The 22,189-nt window shown below is 44.2% G+C and overlaps 1 long non-coding RNA gene across 1 annotated transcript in view; it reads left to right on the top strand.

The window, feature by feature from the left end:
• The first annotated feature begins 376 nt into the window (after positions 1-376).
• Positions 377-22,189, top strand: part of LOC309361949 — a 393,142-nt gene continuing 371,329 nt past the window's right edge. Inside the window, exon 1 of the long non-coding RNA XR_014164708.1 lies at positions 377-426. This is a non-coding gene — a long non-coding RNA (uncharacterized lncRNA). The remainder of the gene's footprint in view (positions 427-22,189) is intronic.

Here is a 22,189-nt window from a genome sequence, read left to right as displayed (position 1 = left end):
ACATTTTATGTGAGCTCTCTCTAGATGTTTCATACCTTGGATTCCTTTTTGTTCCATTGAAAAAACGAGATCCACCTAAATTGAGGGTCCTGGTTGTGCTAGAGCCCCTTAAGCCACCCCCACAGAGTGAGTTATTACTAGGCGTGGCCTAAGCCTTGTCAGTTGGGCCCTGGGATTGTGCCTGGCTGTTTGGGCCACTTGGGGCAGGTGGCGTGATCCTGGGGTCCTATAAATGCGGCAGCGCAATGTGGGCGGGGCACTTGCACCCCCCCCCATTTGGTTCTGCTGCTTTGGTCTTGCTTTGGATTGGGCTGCCTGCTTTGGAGCAGGTGCTGGGTAGGAATTTTTCCATTTGGCAGATTGGGTTTGGCCACTTGGTTTTTGCCTACCCCCTTAGCAATTGTCACAACTTTGTAAGGTTTGGCGGTTAGGCATTGGTTTCTAGAAATGTGCGGGAGGGGAGGTGTGGCCATAACCTGCCCCTCCAGAATTAGGCTACTCCGGTAAAGGAATCCGGGGGTCCTGGATCTCATCTGAGATCTGCTTGAGGGGCTAGGGCCATGCCAGGACCACAGGAACCCTTGGGTGAGCTTCAATCGATCTTCACTAATGTTGCTCCCTCGTTTGGTGTTTATTTTTATTTATTTTATTTTATTTATTTTATTTACGGCTATTAGCCCATAAAATATGTACAAACATAAAAACACAGAAGCATAAAAACCGGTGCATCTAACAACAGAAGGGGGACACCACGATGCAGGGGTGGTCATTGAACAGTGACAGTAACGGCTTGGGGCCCGGAAAGATCCAAGGGACGGTTCACAGAAAAAGGAGAACTGGAGACGAGATCCGTCATGCACTCTCATCAGGACTGTCCGATTAGTTTTTGTTGTTGTTGTTGTAATTTTTGGTGGTTTTTGTGTGTGAGATAACCGCATTCAGGAATCTCGCCACCTGCAGAGTTACAGAAGGATCTGTATCCTGCAAGAGCAGTGCGGCATGTGACTCAACAGGTCTGCCAACCAAGCGCAGTAAAGCAGGACCCAGGAATTTAGTCCTAGCTATGCTATGTAAGGGACAGTTGAACATTATATGAGGAAGAGATTCAACTGTTTTCCCGTCACACTCGTTCGGTGTTTACCCTTTCAGACTGCCAGCCAGAAAGGCAGGAGTCAGTTATAGTCTCTGACCAATGCCTAGGCCAATACCACTCAATTTATTTTGTAATCAATAAAAATGTGACCAAAATTTTGCCCAAAAACTTAAACTAAAATTATGTGTCTGTTTGAATTTATTTACTGGGGAAGGGCTTGGCAGCCTCAGGGCTCAATCCTTGAATTTCAAAACAGTTCTGTGATCTTTAGGTCTATGCTGGGTTCCCTGAAGCCAAGGCGGTTGGGAGTGAGTGGTGATGGTGGGGAATCACACGCTTTCTCATACACCTCACCTTTGTGGGCAGGAGGTGTCTCAAGGAGGATCTTTGAACCTCACCACTTCCTCCAACCCACTCTCAGTCAAAACCTGATGATCAGACAACAAGGGATTAGCAAAGCACCTGTGGTCCTCTTCCTCCTTCCTGGATCTTACCACCAGAGTCCTGTGCAACTCCTTGGCTGCTTAGGAAGGGTCAGAGATAGTGCAGCATGTCCAATGCATGCAAAGACACTAGGGTTGGATCTGTGGTGTCATCAGGAAGGTTGGGGAATGTCCTTTGACTGGAATTCTGGAGAGCCGCAGCCAGTTAGTGTAGACTGGCCTATGGAACTGTTCCCAGGAAGTACCCCATCATTGGCCTAGCTGTGCACCTCAAATATTTTCTTCAAGGCTGGAACGTGTCCTTGAACTCAGATAATGCTTGCCTCAAAGGAGGACAGAAAGGCTTGCATTAATGTGTGTAGCAGCTAGTTTATTGTACAAAGGTAAAACGGACCTTCATTTCTACACAAAGTTGTGTGGGAGCCGACAGTGGGGCTGCCCTGAACTCTGGTGGCCCACATCACTGCTGCATAGTGGGATTGTGAGACAGAGAGAAAGAGAGAAAGAGAGAAAGAGAGAAAGAGAGAAAGAGAGAGAGAAAGAGAGAAAGAGAGAAAGAGAGAAAGAGAGAAAGAGAGAAAGAGAGAAAGAGAGAAAGAAAGAAAGAAAGAAAGAAAGAAAGAAAGAAAGAAAGAAAGAAAGAAAGAGTGGAAGGGAGGGGGTGAGGCACCAGCAAGATCATAATGGTGTAAATGTATCAATGGGAGCACTGCATTGGCTCTGGCACTTCTCCTGACCTTTGCATCCTAAAATGCAGAAGCAATCCAGGTGACCAGAGATCAATTGAGTGCCACAAGCCTTCCAGCTACTACTGCACTTTTGCCTCTGGACCCACCCATCACAGGCATGTGGCCCCCCCAAAGGTCATCCAGAAGGGAATGTGGCCCGCAGTCTGAAAAAAGGTCAATCCACCACAACTCTGCTACTTACAAACAAGGCAGAAACAGGGAAATTATCTTCCTTGTCCTGTCTGACATGTCACCCTATTATGTTGGAAACAGATCTCAGGATTTCTAATGTATTTGTCATGGAAGGGCTGCATCCTTCTATCGCAATCTGTGCCTATAAACGGCTGTTAATCATGAGCTACTCAGCTCGTATTTCTTTGCATCCCTCCTGCAAATGTCAGCGTACTGGTGTTCCAGGGAAGTAAATTAGGTATTTTGCATTCAGGGAGAGCGTCCCATAGCCTGCATGATGATTCCTGCAAAATCAGCCCCCTCTGTGTCAAATTGCAGGTGAACATCTTATTAATTCAATAGCACCTGCATTTTGATTATGAAATGAATTCAGGAAGAAGGAGGAGGAGGAGGTTTTTAAAAAATAAAAAATAATAAAAATCGTATCATTGCTGAAGCAGGTAGAAGGAGTATAGAGTCAGTATGCAGTTTTAAATTTCTTACACTCTTCTGTTGGGACATTGCATTGTGGGGCCGGATCTCTGAGACGCATGAACTGCTTTATATTGTCTCAGACCATTGGTCCATCTACTTCAGGGTTGCTTACACTGACTGGCAGTGACTCTCCAAGGCTTCAGGCAGGCCTACCTGGAGACGCCAGGAATTGAGCCTGTGAACTTTTCATACAAAGCAGATGCTCTATCACTGAGCTATGGCTCCTCCCCTAAATATAGCACTAAGATTTCATTTTTTGTTTCAAAATAATGGGTTGGTTTGAATAGGAGCAAACGAAGCTAAGGGTTTATCCACACTTTCCTCTGGGAAAACAGCACTTCGACAGTCAGATCAAACAGCAAACTGGGTTTTCCCTGGGTTGACATTGGTTCAATCTATTGCTAAAGAGTGGTAAGGAGCAGCCAATGGGGAAACCACTCAGACTCATGCTTTCTAGACACAGTACAAGTGTGGACAAGCCCTGAGTCAGATTTTAAGTCCATCTGGTCCAGAGCTTTCTAAACTGATTGGCAGCTGCTCTCTAGGGTTTCAGAATGGGAACATTCCTAGTCCAACCTGCCGTTGCTGGGGATTGACTTTGGGACCTTCTGAATTCAAAGCAGATGCTCCACCACTGACCCACAATCCCATATAAGTGATCTGGATCATTGACAGCTGTAAGCTCTTTATCATTCATCTAATGAGCACATATCTGTGCAAAGATGATCACCAGAAAAATGATTCTGTGACTAAAGAGGAGCGGCCACAGATTGTGAAAATGGTGATTCTTTTGGAACTATATTATGAAACTGCAAAGCCCACAAAAACAGACTGGACTATACAAAGTGTGTACGGCTATAAAAAAATTTATTCTATTCTCTTCTGTTTAGAAGGCTATACCTCAGCATACCTATTGGGTCATTGTTTAATTAAGATGGTTGCAATGGTTAAAGGGAAAGGGCCAAGGCTGGCCCAAGACATTTTGGCAACTGAGGCAAACAACAAAAGTGGTAAGTGAAGACCTAATTCAGGAAGAAGTGGGGAGGGAATAAATACAGTGGTACCCCGGGTTACATACGCTTCAGGTTACAAACTCTTCAGGTTACAAACTCCGCTAACCCAGAAATAGTGCTTCAGGTTAAGAACTTTGCTTCAGGATGAGAACAGAAATCGTGCTCCGGCAGCAGCAGCAGGCCCCATTAGCTAAAGTGGTGCTTCAGGTTAAGAACAGTTTCAGGTTAAGAACAGACCTCCAGAACGAATTAAGTTCTTAACCCGAGTTACCACTGTATCTACATTGGGATCTGCTGTCCCTGTGGATTCTTCCTCCTGATATGGCTGCCTCACCTTGCCTCATGGGCGGGCCAGCCCTGGAATGTGCAGTGATATTCTGAGCATTTCATAAGCACTTGTCCCCATCAGCTCCATTCCCCAGCTCTTCTCACCCACTGAGCTTAACTGAATGTTACCCAGTTATCCCCTTTCGGTGTTTCTGGTACTCATAATTATATAGTTGCTGCCCTTAATGCAGACATTTGGGCCTGCTTAAACCATGCAACAGAGTTCTCTTGACGAAAGCTTGCTTCCATTCCATCCCATAGCTTCAGAGGTGCTCCCTTCACATGAAGATGCATCACCCAAATTACCTGATTAACAACTCCCATCGTCCTTAACCAAGCTGGCTAGGCCTACTGAGGATGATGGGAGTTGCAGTCCCAGACATCTAGGGGACACCAAGTTGGGGCAAGCTGCTGTAGAATAACTCCTGGTTCTCTGCTTCCTTGGCAGTGAGTCATAGTTGCTGCTTTATGAAGTCAGACATTGGATTCTTTCCAAGATGAAGCCTACAGATCTAAATGAAACCTGGAAAGACTTGTACTAAATGGCCTACTGGCTAGACTGGCAGCCTCACTTCCACATATTGACACCAGCCAAAAAACTAATATGAAGAGAGAGAGAGAGAGAGAGAGAGAGAGAGAGAGAGAGAGAGAGAGAGAGAGAGCACAGCCTGGTTCATCAGTGTTCATTATACACATGCATGCATGCACATGCATGCACACACATGCACATGCACACATACCTGCTATTGTGTAGTCTACAACCTGTGCAATGAATGCAATTGGCACAGCTCATGTATTTCTGCTTTTCTGCAGACTCCTACATATCAGAGTCAGATCAGCTAATGAAGTTCCCTCTTCTTGTTATCTTGGAGGAACATGAATTGCTAATAACTTCTGTCTCTCTAAATACATTAGGGGGTGGGGAGAATAAGTGTGTTCTGCTGCTGTCTGGCAGAGATCATAAGATAAAGGTAACTTGGTGTGTCTCCTCTGAACCAAAAGACTTTTTGTTGTTGTTCATTTACAGGCTCATTTGTTTTAGCTTTTTGAATCCACCATCCTGAGGTAGTGATATAAATGGATGGAAAGTGCAAGGGAGACAAAATGCATTAACCACATTTCAAGCATGGTGGGGTGGGGTGGAAATTTGTCTAGAGAAATCCTCTGTGTCTGTTGGCGAGGAAAAACTAATAGATAATCTAAAGGCACAGCTCCCAGGAATAAGGCAAAGGTCAGCAAAGAGTTGGTAGAGTTGCACACTACTTCTCACAAATGCTGACCACATCCTGGCAATGCCAAAGTGCCAGATGATAAATGATAACATGACAAATTACAAAACGCAGGCATCAGCCTAGAGCAAGGAGACAGAAATGAAAGAATCTGTTTATTCCAGAATTTTCTGTATTCACTGAATAGAAAATATTTGGCATTAAACAGTCTTTGCGAAGGGCTGCAAGCTTTAGATGCATGCAAGTAGCTGCTGCAAACTCTTTAGCATTAACACTTACTTGCTGAAAGGGCTGAGAATAGAAACCAAAAGGAAATGAATGAATCAAAGTTTTGCAGATGAAAAACCCAATAGCTGGCAAGAACATAGTATCTGTTGAGCCATATAATTCTGGGGGAGAAATGGGGAAGCTGCTTGCAAAAATGTGTATATTAGGGAGAATGCACACAAATATTAATGAATTTTCATATGGGCATTTTTTAAAAGTACAGATAACTGATGTTGAAACGGGGCAAACTAAGATAGGGAAGGGCTGGGAAGTTGAAACAAACAAAAATTGATGGACAGCTTCTGTATCTGACAATAGGCTGCTAGTTATTAAATTAGCCATTTGTTTGGGGTAGATTTGAGCATCTACACACATCTGTACCTCCCAAAATCATATTCAACAATTAATACCTTGCTGCATTGTGTTTATGGAAATGATTGTGTCTTGAGATCCAGCAAACTCAAGAGCACGGCTCAGTTATATGAACTTATAAAGACTTAGCTTTTCAAGCAGTCCTTTAACTTCCATATGTGGTGGAGTTGAGTTTTGTTTGTATAATTCTCCCTGCTGAGAAGCTAATGCTGCTGATTTATTTTGTACACACAACCCCCCCCCCCCCCCGGGTGTAGGCCACTTTAATGTATACATTTTTGTTTTGTTTTTTAATAGTTTTCCAATCTGAACTCATTTGGCGGAGAAGAATATTATGCACCCTCAAACATGCAAATAAATAAATAAACAACAGCTAGTGGTGACTGATGGACCTAATAATGTAAATGTATTCATCTAATCCATTTTTAAAAAGCTGTTCATACTGATAGCTATCTCTACCTCCCAATAATCTGACTCACATATTTTAAGTTTGCATCCATGAGGTGGAGTAACTATGGGGAAGGGTATTCAATTTATCATCAGTCTCATAGCCTGGGACAAAGGATTAGCAAATCTGTCTATTTAGGTTTCTCATGGTTGTGTTTCTCCCAGTTTTCTCCATTTCCACATCAGTTTGCATTCTTCTTCTTAGAAAAGTCTTCATCAGCACCTTAGTGAGAATTTATCCTAAGAAACCCATTTTTGTATTCAGTTTATGTCATGTTCAAATACATGTGTGTTTATGTACACACTTTACTCCAGATTGTATATTTTTGTACGCATTATTTTGGTGGGACAACTGCATTGCATAATTTGACGAAGCATGAATTTCGAAGGGTGCTTATGTTTGGGTTTGCTTTAGCCATCTCATGGCTGGCTTGTCTCTTAATTGGGTCCTTCACCTAATCCTTCCCCCCAAGAGTGCTCCCTCCTATGTCATTGACTCCCCACCCTCCACTCTTGGTATAACTTTGGAAGGGTGGCCTGTCATCTGTTGGATCTGTGATCAGCAGCAAGAATGCCCCATAATGCCCCATTCTGGAATTAAATGGACCACCGTGTGAAAATGAAAATGTTGACTGACAGTCACTGAAACACAAGATGATAGAAATGTTTCTTCCTATATACATAAAAACATAAGGCATTTGTGTGGCCTTGTGCTGCACTTTGTGTGGCCTCTATGAGGGGATAGGCAAGGGGAATGGGGTATAAAGGGAGGGGTTTTTGGTCAGGTGGAAGAGGAGGGAGGGTTGACCAGGTATGTGGGAAGGAGGGTTAGCAAAGGCAAAGGCAGGTTGGAGAGTGAAGCAAACAGGGACTGAAACCCCTTGTAAATAAATAAAAGAGTTGTAAGAGTGGACATTAGATATAGAGCCAGGTAGCTGTCCAAGGAAGCTGTGTAGTTAATGACCACAGCCTGGCCATTCTAAAATGGCTTTATCACCTACCTCCCCCCATGAAGGACAACATTGATAGATACAGTGGCGGAGCTTCATGCTCCGGCACTGGGGGGGGGGGTGGAGAGCAGGCATGGCGGGGCTGATGTGTGTCCCGGGGTGGAGCACATGTGGGCGGGGGGCAGCCGCGATGGCACCTTGGGAATTGCTTCCGAGGTGGTGCGCTCCCCGACTCCTCTTCCTCCGCCAGTGGAGGAGTGTCACCGCTTTGTGAAAAGGATTGATAGCCATACCAGAATTGTAGGTTTGTATAATTAGAGTGGAATGAAGCACCCTGTTTCCCTAACACAACAAATCCACTTAAAAACACACATACGCTGGACTTTTTACAGTCAGGAATAGAGGAATGCACTGCAAAGTATAGGGTGAATAAATAATGGGAAGGTGCACAAGCATCATACATGCAAATCAGAATAGATGCAGGATGGATGTTCATTGTCATATGAAACAAATCAGAATGCAAGTTCAGTATGGAACATAGGCCAACCTCTCAATAAACTTTGTGCAAGCAAATCAACCCAGCAAACACGGCATTTGGAAGAGGATCCTCTGCACAGATACAAACAATAACATTTGAACGGGACATGTATACATGAAAAGAACCCAGGTGTCAGGAATTTCTTATGTCTGGTCTTAGCAGAAGGCCATGCTATCACCACGCAATGTGCTTCCCTCATGCCAATGCCATATATATTTTATTTTATTTGGGGGGTAAATACTTTAAATGGATTTACTGTGTTTTTGGAGACACCCACATTAACTCAACAGACTGAAACAGCTCCATCCATTGATTCAATGGACTGTGAAATAAAAGTGCTTCTTCTCTTCATCAGTTTTGGCATGGACTGGGAACAGGATGCACAATGGACTGTGGCAGCTGTGATGGGTTATGGAGTGAATAATCCTCACATAAGCCTTTCTCTGGGTTCTGGTCTTATAGATGCACTGACACAAAGGGGAGGGGGACCACACCGAGGAGCATCTTCAAATGGCCCTCTTACATTTTGAGATAGGCTTCATTTATCTCTTTACTGGAGCTGAAATCAAACATTGAGGCAGTGAGCATTCAGACATGAATTCCTTCATCACCTTTGTCCCAAAGCAGTACAGCCTCAAGAGGGCTTTTGTCACAAATTCCTGGTGACTGTGTATAGAAGGGGTGGAGAAACCTCAGTCTTCCCATTGTTGCTGAACTGCAGCTCTCATCAGCCCCAGCAAGGATAGCCATTGGCCAGAGTTGATGGGAGTTGTACTCTGGAGGGCTGGAGGTTCTCCACCCTGCTTTAGCAAGTTGTTATTTGGGCTTCCTGATCCCTTTGAGAAAATGAGAAAGGATAATTTGCCCCAGCTGTGCCGCGCTCTCCCAGAACTGAATGCCTGCTCCCCCTCTTCCTTTCCTCTCCACTGCAAAGAGGACCAATATTTGGAATGCACAGATCTAATCATTAGGGTTGGCAAAGCTGCATAATTTTTGTGATCTGGCCAAGAAATTTAAACATATGAGTGCACGTACACACACACACACACACACACACACACACACAGAGAGAGAGAGAGAGAGAGAGAGCTAACAATGAACCCCAGGGATAGAAGTATTTACAGTGAGTTCAAGCACAGACGATGAGGGCTGCCCATTTCCAAGCTAATAAAGAAGATGCAATTAGATAAAACATTTCAAAGGGATGCCACGATGATATGGACTCTGCTCTGAGCCAAGATATGCTGTACACAAAGTTAGCAAAGCAGGAGGGGAGGGGAAAAGTCATAAGTAGACCAGATAAGGATCTCGGGAGAGATGTAATTTGCTGATGGTTGGCTTCTTTCCTTCCTCTCCTCTTACCCAGCGGGGCTAGAACTTTACATAAAGGCAAAGCAGTTGAGAAAAAGCCAGTGAGCGAGGCAGATTGGAGATTATTTTATTAATTTTAAAAAAATTAGAATGTATTAAATGTTATCAGCCTATAAACTGAATGAATCAAACTGCTGTGCATTAAAGTATTAATAAATTTTCAATTAAAGTTTGCTTGGCTGTTCTGCCTCACTTACCCTTTCCATTTGCAGCTTGGAATAAAGGGAAAAAAGTAAGCCAACCAACCACTGTAAACTGCACCCTCAACCTGGTACATTTTAAGGGAATAAGAACAGAATTCACATTTTGTAAATTATCCATAATCATGCATTTATGTGTGGATTCATAATGCCTGTTCTGGTAATGCACAATTTAAGACCTTCTTATTGGTTGTGCGGGGGAGGTAAGACTAGAGTTTCCACATAACTGTAACACTAATTTGTATTTCATCTCACCCTGTGCCTTCATTATTTTATATAATAAGATGTGTCAGGATTAGCTCACAGATTGATGCTTCATTTGCATAATGAGCTAATTGAATCTTCTGAGATTGGAAGTAATTGTCAGAGCACCTTGCTTCTGAAGAACCAGTGCTGCAAATATCAAGGACGAATGTGAATTTATGTTGGGAGGGTCGTATTTCTTCTGAGCTGCAAGTGGTCTTCTGAGCTGACTTACCCCAACTGAGTGTGGCTTGGACTTATCGTCCATATTTTATTGTACCTTTAGTCACTAGGGCCACTGTCAGCTCTGCTGAGACACCTTTTGTCTCCCTCTGTCATATGTCACCTGGCAGCAGTCTCCTTGATCCTTGCCCATCCTGGCTGATAAAAGCGAGCCGGGAAGGGCTGGGCGATGGGCTCTGCGGGGTGGTGAATGCTTCCCTCTGTGAGGGAGCCTTCCCAGACCTGCTGAAAGAGGCGGTCATTAAACCGCTTCTTAAAAAAACATCTTTAGACCCGGCCAATTTGGCCAACTATCGCCCAGTCTCAAATCTGCCATTCTTGGGCAAGGTGATTGAGCGGGTGGTTGCTGAACAACTCCAAGCACGCCTGGAGGAAACGGACCATTTGGATCCCTTCCAATCGGGATTCAGGCCTCACCATGGGACTGAAACTGCCTTGGTCGCGCTGGTTGATGATCTCCGGCGGGCTAGGGACAAAGGTGAGAGCTGTTTCCTAGTTCTGCTGGATCTCTCAGCAGCCTTTGACACCATCGACCATAACATCCTTCTGGACCGTCTAGAGGGGCTGGGAGCTGGGGGCACTGTCATACAGTGGTTCCGCTCCTTCCTCCTGGGCCGTGTCCAGAAAGTGGTGGGGGGGTGAGTGTTCAGACCCCTGGGCTCTCACTTGTGGGGTGCCTCAGGGTTCTGTCCTCTCCCCCATGCTTTTTAATATCTATATGAAGCCGCTGGGAGAGATCATCAGGGGGTTTGGACTGGGTGTTCATCAGTATGCTGATGACACCCAGCTCTACCTCTCCTTTAAATCAGAACCAGTGAAGGCGGTGAAGGTCCTGTGTGAGTGCCTGGAGGCGGTTGGAGGTTGGATGGCGGATTGAGATTGAATCCTGACAAGACAGAAGTACTGTTTTTGGGGGACAGGAGGCGGGCAGGTGTGGAGGATTCCCTGGTCCTGAATGGGGTAACTGTGCCCCTGAAGGACCAGGTGTGCAGCCTGGGAGTCATTTTGGACTCACAGCTGTCCATGGAGGCGCAGGTTAACTCTGTGTCCAGGGCAGCTGTCTACCAGCTCCACCTGGTACGCAGGCTAAGACCCTACCTCCCCGCGGACTGTCTCGCCGAGTGGTGCATGCTCTAGTTATCTCACGCTTGGACTACTGCAACGCGTTCTACGTGGGGCTACCTTTGAAGGTGACCCAGAAACTGCAATTAATCCAGAATGCGGCAGCTAGACTGGTGACTGGGAGTGGCCGCCGGGACCACATAACACCGGTTCTGAGAGATCTGCATTGGCTCCCAGTACGTTTCCGAGCACGATTCAAAGTGTTGGTGCTCACCTTTAAAGCCCTAAACGGCCTCAGTCCTGTATACCTGAAGGAGCATCTCCACCCCCATCGTTCAGCCCGGACACTGAGATCCAGCGCCGAGGGCCTTCTGGCGGTTCCCTCATTGCGAGAAGTGAGGCTACAGGGAACCAGACAGAGGGCCTTCTCGGTAGTGGCGCCCGCCCTGTGGAACGCCCTCCCATCAGATGTCAAAGAGATAAAGAATTACCTGACGTTCAGAAGACATCTTAAGGCAGCCCTGTTCAGGGAAGTTTTTAATATGTAATGCTGTACTGTTTTTAACACTGATTGGGAGCCGCCCAGAGTGGCTGGGGAAACTCAGCCAAATGGGCGGGGTATAAATAAATTATTATTATTATTATTATTATTATTATTATTATTATTATTATTACAACATGCTGTAGCAGAAGAGGGAGACAAGGTCACTCAGTTGGTATGGATAAGAGACCATCAACTTTTGTATCCTCCTTTCCTTGAACTCTTTTCACCCAAGATGGTCATTAGAAAAACTTGTAGTTAAGAACTAGTATCTGGGTTTGCTGATTTCCTCTTCTTTCCCAACCCATTCTCTTCTTATGCTGTGTCTTTTTAGATTGTAAATCTGAGGGCTGTGACTGTCTTTTCTTAATGATCTAGAAGCTGCTCCAGGAGCCTTTGTTTCTTTTTGGTTGAAGAGCAAAGGTGCACCACACTTACTTTTTTCCTCGCTGAATCAGAGGTAGCTAATTTGATCCCACCCAGTCATGGACCACAGCATTATCAATTGCAATGAAAAAAACTCTGAACATTGAAGTTCTTGAAGGAAGCAATTTCTCTGGAAGGCCAAATCCTTCCACTGATGCTGTCTAATAAGCTGGATCTGATGTTGGATCTGGTGTTGTCAAGAGAAATGGAAGGCTACCATTGGAAAAGAAGCATTTCCCTAGCAGTTAATTTCCACATTATATATGTGTTTTCACATGACATAAAAGCCACTTCTGGAAGTACAGTAGACTATAGTGGAAGTTTAATACTCATTTCCATTTCTGTTCCAGTAAACTAATCCATTTGAAATTTAATTAACCCAGGAAACCCCAGGAGTAAAGTGACAAAATTTGGGGTGGTATACCAGCATACAGTTATTTCCTACCATTTTCTTGTTGGAAATATTGGGGCCAGGGGAAGAGGCACAGAAACAAGCATGTGTGGAAAGAGTGGGCTTGTAGTGATGTTATACAGTGACATTTGTTGTATCACACTACACTCGCTGGTATGTGACGTGCTAGCATACCAGTGAAAAAGCCATATTTCAAAAACACAGCAGGTCCTGCAGTGAGAAAGGAACATTATAAAACAGGAGAGAAACACAAGTATTATAATCAGGAAAAGGAACTCAATTGTTTCCACTTCTGAGTACATGAGACCAATGCTGTTTTTCCTGGGGGTATGCAGGGGTACAAATACCCCTAAACATTTTGTGAATCTTTGTACTTTTGTCCATTTACTGTATTTATTTTCCGTTTTGAACTATAAAATGGTGATTTTCTTGAGTCAAAATAAGAGTACCCCTAAACATTTTTTTTTGAAAAACAGCACTGCATGAGACATAAACCATGATCAAACCTATGGAAATTGTTATGTCTTCAGCTCCTAGTATGCAGCTGGTTGTTTAAGGACTCATCCTGACTTCCGCAACTGTTCCTGGAGCACTAACTGGGACCCTGAAGCTGAATGCAACCTTATGAGGCTGCATTCCTTTCAGGCAGAACTCAAACATTGTGCTGTGAGCAATGATGGCCATTAGAACAGGTAGGGCAGAAGGCAGGAAGACCAAAGGTAGGTAGAATCAGTCAATGATAGCTAACCCAGACCATATAAAGCCAGGCAGTTGTGGACTGGCTGAGTGATGACTGAGGATGGTGCTCCATTCATCATAACAGGCCAGTCTCCACTGGCTGTGTAGTGATTTACTACTGGGAACAGGACTTTATTGCGACTCACTGCCATCAGTGTCCTTCAGACCTAGAGGAGATTGTGTTTGAGCTCTGGGGGCAGAACTAGGAGTTGATGAGTCCAGCTGGGGCACATTAGGTCACACTCCAGATTCTGCTGTTTCCCTGCATGAGAGTGTCCTAAAGTTTAGTGTCTCCCTCTGCCCTGGTTCATGCTTAGTTCGATAGTAGTGTTCTTCTGTGATGACAACTCATCCAATTTACAGCCCAGAAGTCAGCAGGTGCTGATGTTTAACTGATGGGAAGGAAATCACACAACCAGTGAGAGATGGAGGAAATCAGGGCAAACAATCTGAAGAAAAAGAAGTGACTGCAGAACGATCTGTACTGCTACATTGGGATTGAGGGATCACAGAATCATAGAATTTTGAGTTGGAAGGGATCACAAGGATCATCTAGTACAACAACCTGCAATGCAGGAATCTTTCGTCCAACGTGGGACTCGTACCCACAACCGTGAGATTAAGGGCCTCATGTTCTACCAACTGAGCTATTGTGCATGGATATAAGGAACCAGAATACCCTTAAGGTATCCTGGATGCTAGTTGTTAAAGACCTCATCAATAAATGCAAGAACCTTCAAGGTGCCTAGCAACATATGGGTAAGCCTCCCCCAAGAACTGTGAACTGTACTTGTTTACAGTAGAAAACTGTTATGTGATGGATAGATTACAAAATAAAGGCAGGAGAAAATGCATCAGATTGTTATTATTATTTTTGGTTAATGCATCACAGCCCACTGAGAGGAACTCTCTCATTTGGGTGTATTCATGCCCCAGCAACTTACTTAATATTGTTTTACCTTCTCTAAACATAGCTTATTGTCCCTCATCATCTGTTAGATGTTATTATTTCGGTTGCTTCATTGGCCTTTGCCAGTGTAATTTGATGCGTTTCATGCCTGGGGATTAGAAAGTATCTAAGACCTTTTGTATATCAAAGGCAGGATATGTATCATGGGGAATTAAGTGGAAATTACCATTGTCTAATGAATACTTCACCGATTTGGTAAAGTAATTATATCCTGTAATTAAATTATTTGAAATTCAGTTTTCAACTTTGTGCCTTGAATAGGCATAATTTGCTCTTTTTTAGGATTGGGAAATGACTTTCTTTCAGCAAAAGCCTCTATAGGCTATGCAGAAAATTTGTCATTTATTTTGAACATAGGTAGCAAGGGACCTAATGAGTCACATGCACAGGCACACAAAAGGCAAAGACTTCCCTGGTTTTGATCTATTCTTCTTCTCTTGCCTTTGAATGATGAACACAGGAAAGGCATGTAATCTCCATGCAACAGTGCATGGAATTAGCCTATTTAAAATTCTCTGGTATGTCATACTGTTAATAGCAAAAGAATATGGAACAGGAATGATTGTTGCCTTCACTTTCAGAAGTGGGTTTCCGATTACGGGGATAGGAATTGCAAGTGGGTCTGTCTGTGAGGAGATCATTTTCAAAACTGCAGGGAAGACTGAGTCACTGAAATGTTTTGAAATGTGGCAGCCTATTTGACAGCAGATGAAGCAGTACTGTCAGAAAGGGGAGGCTGTGTCCCTCCAGACAGAAGCAGTTGGGTGGGGGCAGCAGTGGTTACTTGACATCCTGGAAGTGTAGTCACTACTGCTAACTGCTGGAAGGGGAGGGCGATGTAGTGGGGAGGTCAGTACTGTGTAAACCAGGCATGGCCAAACTTGGCCCTCCAGATATTTTGGGACTACAACTCCCATAATCCCTAGCTAACAGGACCAGTGGTCAGGGATAATGGGAATTGTAGTCCCAAAACATCTGGACTACAGATGGACTACAACTCCAAAACAGATGGACTACAACTCTGCTGTTGGAAGATCAGGTAAGCACCTCCACTCCATCCCAACAGCCACTCCTGCCTCCAGATGTTGTTGGACATCAGGAGGACCATAGGTCCACATACCTGCAGCAATGGAAACTCCTTTGCACATTTGAGTTTCCACTTTATGTTAGGAGCTGCCAGTGATAGAACTGGTAATAATAATAATAATAATAATAATAATAATAATAATAATAATAATAATAATAATATATTATTTGTACCCCACCCATCTGGTTGGGTTTCCCCAGCCACTCTGGGCAGTTTCCAACAGATATTAAAAATACATTAAAACATCAATCATTTAAAACCTCCCTAAACAGGGGTGCCATCAGATGTCTTCTAAACATCAGGTAGTTGTTTATCTCTTTGACATCTGATGTACACCACAGTAAACCTTCAGGGCATCTCCCCTGTGGCTGTACATTGTTCCCGGGTAGTGAGTGACTCCATCCATTCCAGCCCAACGAGAGGACTTATTAAATCTTCCTGTTCAGACTGGCCAGTTGTAGTCTACTGCACGGCTGGCTAGTATTGTGTTCACCATTCCCATCTTCCCTTAATGTTGGCCAAGCTGGCTGGTGCTGACAGAAGGTAGAATCCAGTGCTTTTTTCTGGGGGTATGCAGCAGTATGTATACCTCTAAACATTTTGTGAATCTAAGTTTGGCCTCATTGAGGGCCAGTATTTCAATATGAGTAGGAAAATTAGAGTTACCTCTAAACATTTTTTTTTAGAAAAAAGCACTGGTAGAATCCAACCATACCTTGAGGGCAGTGCACTGGTTATACCTGGTTTATTTTTAATTATAGATAAATAAATAAATAAATAAATAAATAAATAAATAAATAAATAATTGATATAGCACCCTTCATCACAGAATGGTTTACAGTATAAAAACAAAACAAAATACATAGCGTAATGACAAAAGACAAAACAAACAAAACTCTGTCCTATCCTAATTCTGCTCTGTCCTGTCCTAATCTGACTACAGTACTGGCTGTTCAGTACAACTCAATGGATGCCTAGAGCTCAAATCTGACAATTCACTTTACATTATAGGCTAGGAATGGAACACACATGCCCCAGTGGAGAAATGCTGGTTCGGGAACATCACTTGCTGCAATCAGTAATAAATAAATAAAAGTCATTTACTACTGATTAAAGAAGTAGGGCACTCTGACCCACTGGAGCGTCTGTAGGCTATCATTTGAATATACAGCAAAACGTCAAGATGGGAAGTGTGTTTCTGCAAGGGCCTGGGAAGAGCATAGCAGCCATTCTGAGGCCAAGTTCTCGTCACTGAGCTTTGTTGTCACTGTACAACTCGTATACAGTGAGATTACACAAGCACCCCCCACTCAGCTCTCTTCGTCTTAATTCCCCTTGTTTACTGACGCACACCCACCAAACCCAAAAGTCAGATGCCTTGCTTTTATCTTTTCATTTAGCAGCCTAACAGCCCAGGTATAGAAGCTGTTCTTTACCCTGTTGGTGTGACTAATCCTGCTTCTATATCTTCTGCCTGAGGGCAGGAGATCAAGAAAGTGCTGGCCAGGGTGTGAATCATCCCTGAGAATTTTCCTCACTCTCCTGGGGCAACGTTCTTCCGCTATTTCATCCAGCGGATTCACGGGACAGCCCATAATATCTTGTGCTGTATTCACCACCCTCTGTAGGCACTTACTATCAGTTGATGTCAAACCAGCGTACTACACCTTGATGCAGTATGAAAGGACACTTTCTATTGTTGACCAGTAGAAGGAGATCATCCAGTGTTGATTGACATCGTTCTTCCGCAAAACTCTGAGGAGATGGAGTATCTGTTGGGCCTTCTTAACCACCTGGGTTGTATTTATTTTCCAAGTAAGGTCTTCACTGAGACAAACTCCTAGGAATTTAAAGGAAGAGACTCTCTCCACACAGCCCTCCCCGATGTACAGCGGGGCTAGTTCTCCTCTCTTCCTCCGAAAGTCCAACACTATCTCCTTTGTCTTGCTGATATTAAGGTGCAAGTTGTTCCCTAGGCACGATGTAGATATTTTTTGGACATCCCCTCTATATGCTGATTCTTCTCCACCTGCTGTTAAACCCATTATGGTGGTGTCATCTGCAAACTTAATAATTGCAGTAGACATGTCAGATGATACACAATTGTATGTATACAATGAACACAGGTAGGGACTTAGCACACATCCCTGTGGTGTGCCAGTGCTGATTTTTAAGGAATTAGATGTTACATGTCCAATCCTCACTGTTTGTGTGATGAAAGGGGGAGTGTGACATATAGTTGAAAATAAACAATGACCCTTTGTCCTCTGGATGTTAAATGCTACATTTTCCAAGCTTCCAGAAAAACTCCTTCCCCCTCTCTCTATATAATGTAGACCAGCAGGGAGTACCTAGCAGTAGCTGGGAATTGGATGAAACAAGAAAAAATATTGTGATTATTAAGTGGCCATTATAATTTTTGAGTTTGGGGGCTGCACATGTGTACACACCCACACACCCCAACCCAGGGTTCTAACCTAATTCAGGGAGTATGAAATGTCAATGAAGGCCCCCACCTCAGGAAACCTTGTGCCAAACTTGGCAACAATATCTCAAGAAGTGGCCAAATTTATTCAAAAAAAAAAAATAAATGGGTGAAATCATGACAAAATCATTTTTCAGTCGTCCATCTTGATTCAAACTGGTGCCTGACACCCCGAAGTCTACAAAGACCCCCGCATCAGGAAGCCTCATGCTGAGTTTGGCAATGATAACTCAAGAGGCAGCCAAACCTGTGCTTGAAAATAGGCAAAGACACAGCCAAGTGACACTTTGGTCTGCCATATTGATTCAAAAGTTTTTTGCTTGCTTGTTTACCCCTGGCCCTACTTCTTTCTCATCACTCCCTCTTCCCTGTGTTGTGTTGTACGCTGATGTGTCTGCAGAGACCAATATGGAAGAGACATGTTTTATTACAGGTGGAGCATATGAAGATGTCTGGCTGCTTCTCTGTGAGGTCATTTCTCCTCTGGTCATTGCTGTGGATACAAGATCTGACTCCCATGCAATGGGGTTAATGTTATCAGACTTCATGTCATGTTTGCAGACATATTTATAGTGCAGAGATGGTGTGCTAACAGGCCTCATGCCTGACACAAGCTCTCCGTAAAGCCCATCCTTGGGCATCCTGCTATTTTCCATTCTAGAGTCCCCAAAGCTGTTGGATGGCATCTTGTGTGCCTCCTTCCAGCAACTCCTGCAGCCACACTGGTGCCAAATGCATGCCTCCAACTGTCACAAGTTGACTGGAATGTCCCAGAACCACAGAAGCCAGCCCAGCTTCTGACTGGATCCCGGGATGTCCCATTTTGGCTCCCAAGACAGCACAGCACCAAAAGACACGGGGGTGTGTGTGTGTCTTCTTTTGCAAAGGTCAGCTGGCTCCTGCCAACCCTCCCTCACCGCCCCTCCTAAGGATGGAAGGTGACTGTGAGGGAAGCCACACTTGTGCATTGCCCACCTCCTCTTTCTGGTCCCCAGCAGCTACCCATTGCCTGCCCTCTGGTCAGAGGCAGGTTTGTGAGGCAAGGAGAGCAAGACCACCATGGAAAGGGAAATTCTGCTTCCGGTGCTATAAGGCATCCTTGCTCACTGCTTCAATGCACATCCCGATTGTCCTCCACAGCATGTTGGAGAGTGTGCATTATTGCTTGGCATTATTTCTGTAGTAGTTGAAGTCATAAACTACCTTGGCCATTGAGTAGCATGCCACATTTTTCAATATTGTTGACTGAATTTAAAGCCTCCTCCCCGTAGACTGCAATATTTTTGCTTCCTTCCATTGTTGGCAAGAGCTGTCTAAGCTGTTTAGTGTAAAGTCTGTGCATAGTCCTACAGATTAGTGCATCAGGACATCACCCATGACCCTTGCAGTCTTTGGACATCAGATGTCCCAGATGTCCTCCTCTATGGCTAAACCATGTGCATCACTGCTAAATTAGCCTCATCAGGCAACCACCTTCTGCTTCTGAGAGACAGGCCTGATGAGGCAAATTTGGGTCTGGCATGAAGCCATTCATTTGAATCCAGTTACCCATCCCCAGAGGGACACTTCCTTTTCTTTTTAAAAATAATTTTGTCTAAATCAATTTGCTGATGTGTAGAGATGCTGTCTTTCCACAACACCCAGATTTATAACCTCCCGTGCATAACCTTCGTGAAAGAAAGGTGATTCCAGAATGCTACCATTCACTGGGTGAATGGTCTAGCTGCAAACTGGCTGAATTCATAACCAATTGGGGCAAATTTGGGTTGACCCAAGAGTCAAATAACAAGGCTAGAGGCACTCATAGATTGCCTCAGGTCAGACTGGGTACACCATTAATGATCTGGGGCTATCATCCAGTGCAGATCTCTGAGCACAGGAGTTATATGCTGACAAGGCCTCTCTCCTATAAGCAATCATGCTGCAGCATTTTGCATGAACTGCAGCTTCTGGATCAAGCATTAGGAAAGCTCCACATAGAGTCCATTGCAGTAATCCAGTCTTAATTAACCAATACATGAATTACTGTGGCAAGGCTTTCCCTGTCTAGCTGACAGGGTCCTGAGTCCCCAGTGACAGAGCTGAACCCAGAAACACCCCCAAACTCTGCACCTGTTTCTTCCAATTTCTTGAACACAGGAACTACTCACCCATGGTGCCTCATACCCTGCAACATTTCTCCAATGAAAACAGGGACATTCTATTCCATAAAATTATTAGTCATAATTATATTATCCCAGCCACTCTGGGTAGCTTCCAACATATATAAAAGCATAATAAAACATTTTAAAAGATGCCCTGTACAGGGCTGCCTTCAGATGTCTTCTAAAAGTTGTATAGTTACTTATCTCCTTGGCTCGGGGGTCGCATAACTCCATACCCTCCAATATTTCTCTGATTAAAATAGGGATGTCCTAAGGAAAAGACAGATTCTAGGATCAGATCACAAACTTTGATGGCTTCTGTAAATTCGGGACTGTCCCTTGAAAATAGGGACACTTGGAAGGTCTGGGTACCTCCATCTTGCCAGGATTCAAGGTCAGCTTGTTTTTCCTCATCCATTTCACCACTGTGTTGTGGCAATGGCCTAGGGACTGCACAGCCTCTCTTGATTCAGATGTTATGAAGAAATAGAGCTGAGTGTCACCAGCATATTAATGGCAACTGGCCCCAAAACTCCTAATGACTGCTCTCAACAGCTTCATGTAGATATGAAATAGCACTGGGATTAAGATAATCCCCTGTAGCACCCCAAAGCATAGCTGCCAGGAGGTCAGGAGCTGCTATTCTCTGGACTCGGTCCTGAAGGTAGGATTGGAACCACTGTAACTGAGTGTAAATGGTATCAAATGCCGATGGGAGAACAAGAAGCGGGAGCAAGGTTGCACCGTGCAAAGGTTATCCACCAGGGTGTATGGTTTAAAAGGAATGTAGAGTTGTATCCAACACTGTGTGGGTAAAAGGCAAATTCATGTAATGCAATTTTCCTGTCTCCTTCTGCTCCCTGAATCCCCACCACCACCACGCTGCATTTATAGCCCACTTTTCCTTCAAGGAGCTCAAGTTGGCATGCATGGTTCTCCCCCCTCCTCATTTAATCCTCACAACAACCCTGTGAGGTAGGTTTGGCTGAGAAGGTCACCCAGTGAGCTTCATGGATGAGCAGGGATTTGAACCCTGGTTTCCCATGTCCTTGTCCAACACTCTAACCCTTATGCCACCATTGGCTTTTTGGACACATGAACAGGTGCTTTATAGTCTGTGTGATGTAGTGGGTAAATTTTTGTAGCAAAATGTATTGGGTTGAGCTTCACCCTAGTACAAATCCAGAGGTGATACAGTGAATCTGGTAACTAGGCCAAGCACCCTTGTCTCTCTATCAGTGTTCTCTGGTTTCAAAAGAGAATTAGACAAATACATGGAATATAAGGAAACCAGTTACTGTTGGAGGTTACAGGCAACTGGTGGTTGGAGGCCTCTGAGATTGGAGGGAGACAGATAACTATCATTGCTACTAGCCATTGATTGCCATATTTCCCATTAATTTGCCTACTGCTTTAAAGCCGTTCAGGTGGGTAGCCATCACTGCCTCCTGTGGGAGTGAGTTCCAACGTTTTGACTTTGCACTGTGTAAAGTACTTTCTTCTGTCTGTCCTGAACCTTGCAACTTGAAGCTTCATTGGATGTCCATTAGTTCAGCTTTCTGAAAGATGGGGGGACGGGGACGACGGACTTCCTCCATACCATGAAGAATTTTGTACGCCACTGTCAATGTCTCCTTTTACTCGCCTGTTCTCTGAACTAAAAAACACACTCTGAATGTTGTAATCTTTTCTCATAGGGAAGTTTAGCTTTCACATCATTTGCAGGCCTGTTGGTGACATAAACTGCCCTTGTCAAAAACACACATTTCATCGAATCGGAATGGAGGGAAAATTCGATACAGCTGTCCAAAAATGACACCAACTGCCTCTCTTCAAGATGATGGGAAAAACCAGGGGGTGAGCTAGTACAATGAGCCATCACTGACTGCTGTGGCTGTCAGTGGAAGGGAATCTGCTGCTTTCTATGGGATTCCATTAGCCAGGAAGCCTCATGAGCTGTCTGCCTGTTGTGGATGCTGGTAGACAGGAGTCTTTATACTGGAGAATTCAAGCACAAATATTTTCTTGTTGGGAATATAATATGCAAGTTGGCCTGTAATCTCCTCCCCTCCCTTTCCCCCTTTTCTTCTTTTTCTGTTAATCTGCCTGCTGCCGTGCATCCCATTTATTTTCCCTTCTCCATCATTTCACAGCCTCCTGGCAACAGTCGTTGCCAGAAATGGCATATGAAACA

Source organism: Podarcis melisellensis (assembly GCF_964234715.1).
Source record: "Podarcis melisellensis genome assembly, chromosome: Z".
In the NCBI taxonomy this organism is placed as follows: Eukaryota; Metazoa; Chordata; class Lepidosauria; order Squamata; family Lacertidae; genus Podarcis; species Podarcis melisellensis.
Note: the sequence above shows the minus strand (reverse complement) of the source record. Positions and strands in the feature narration are given on the sequence as shown.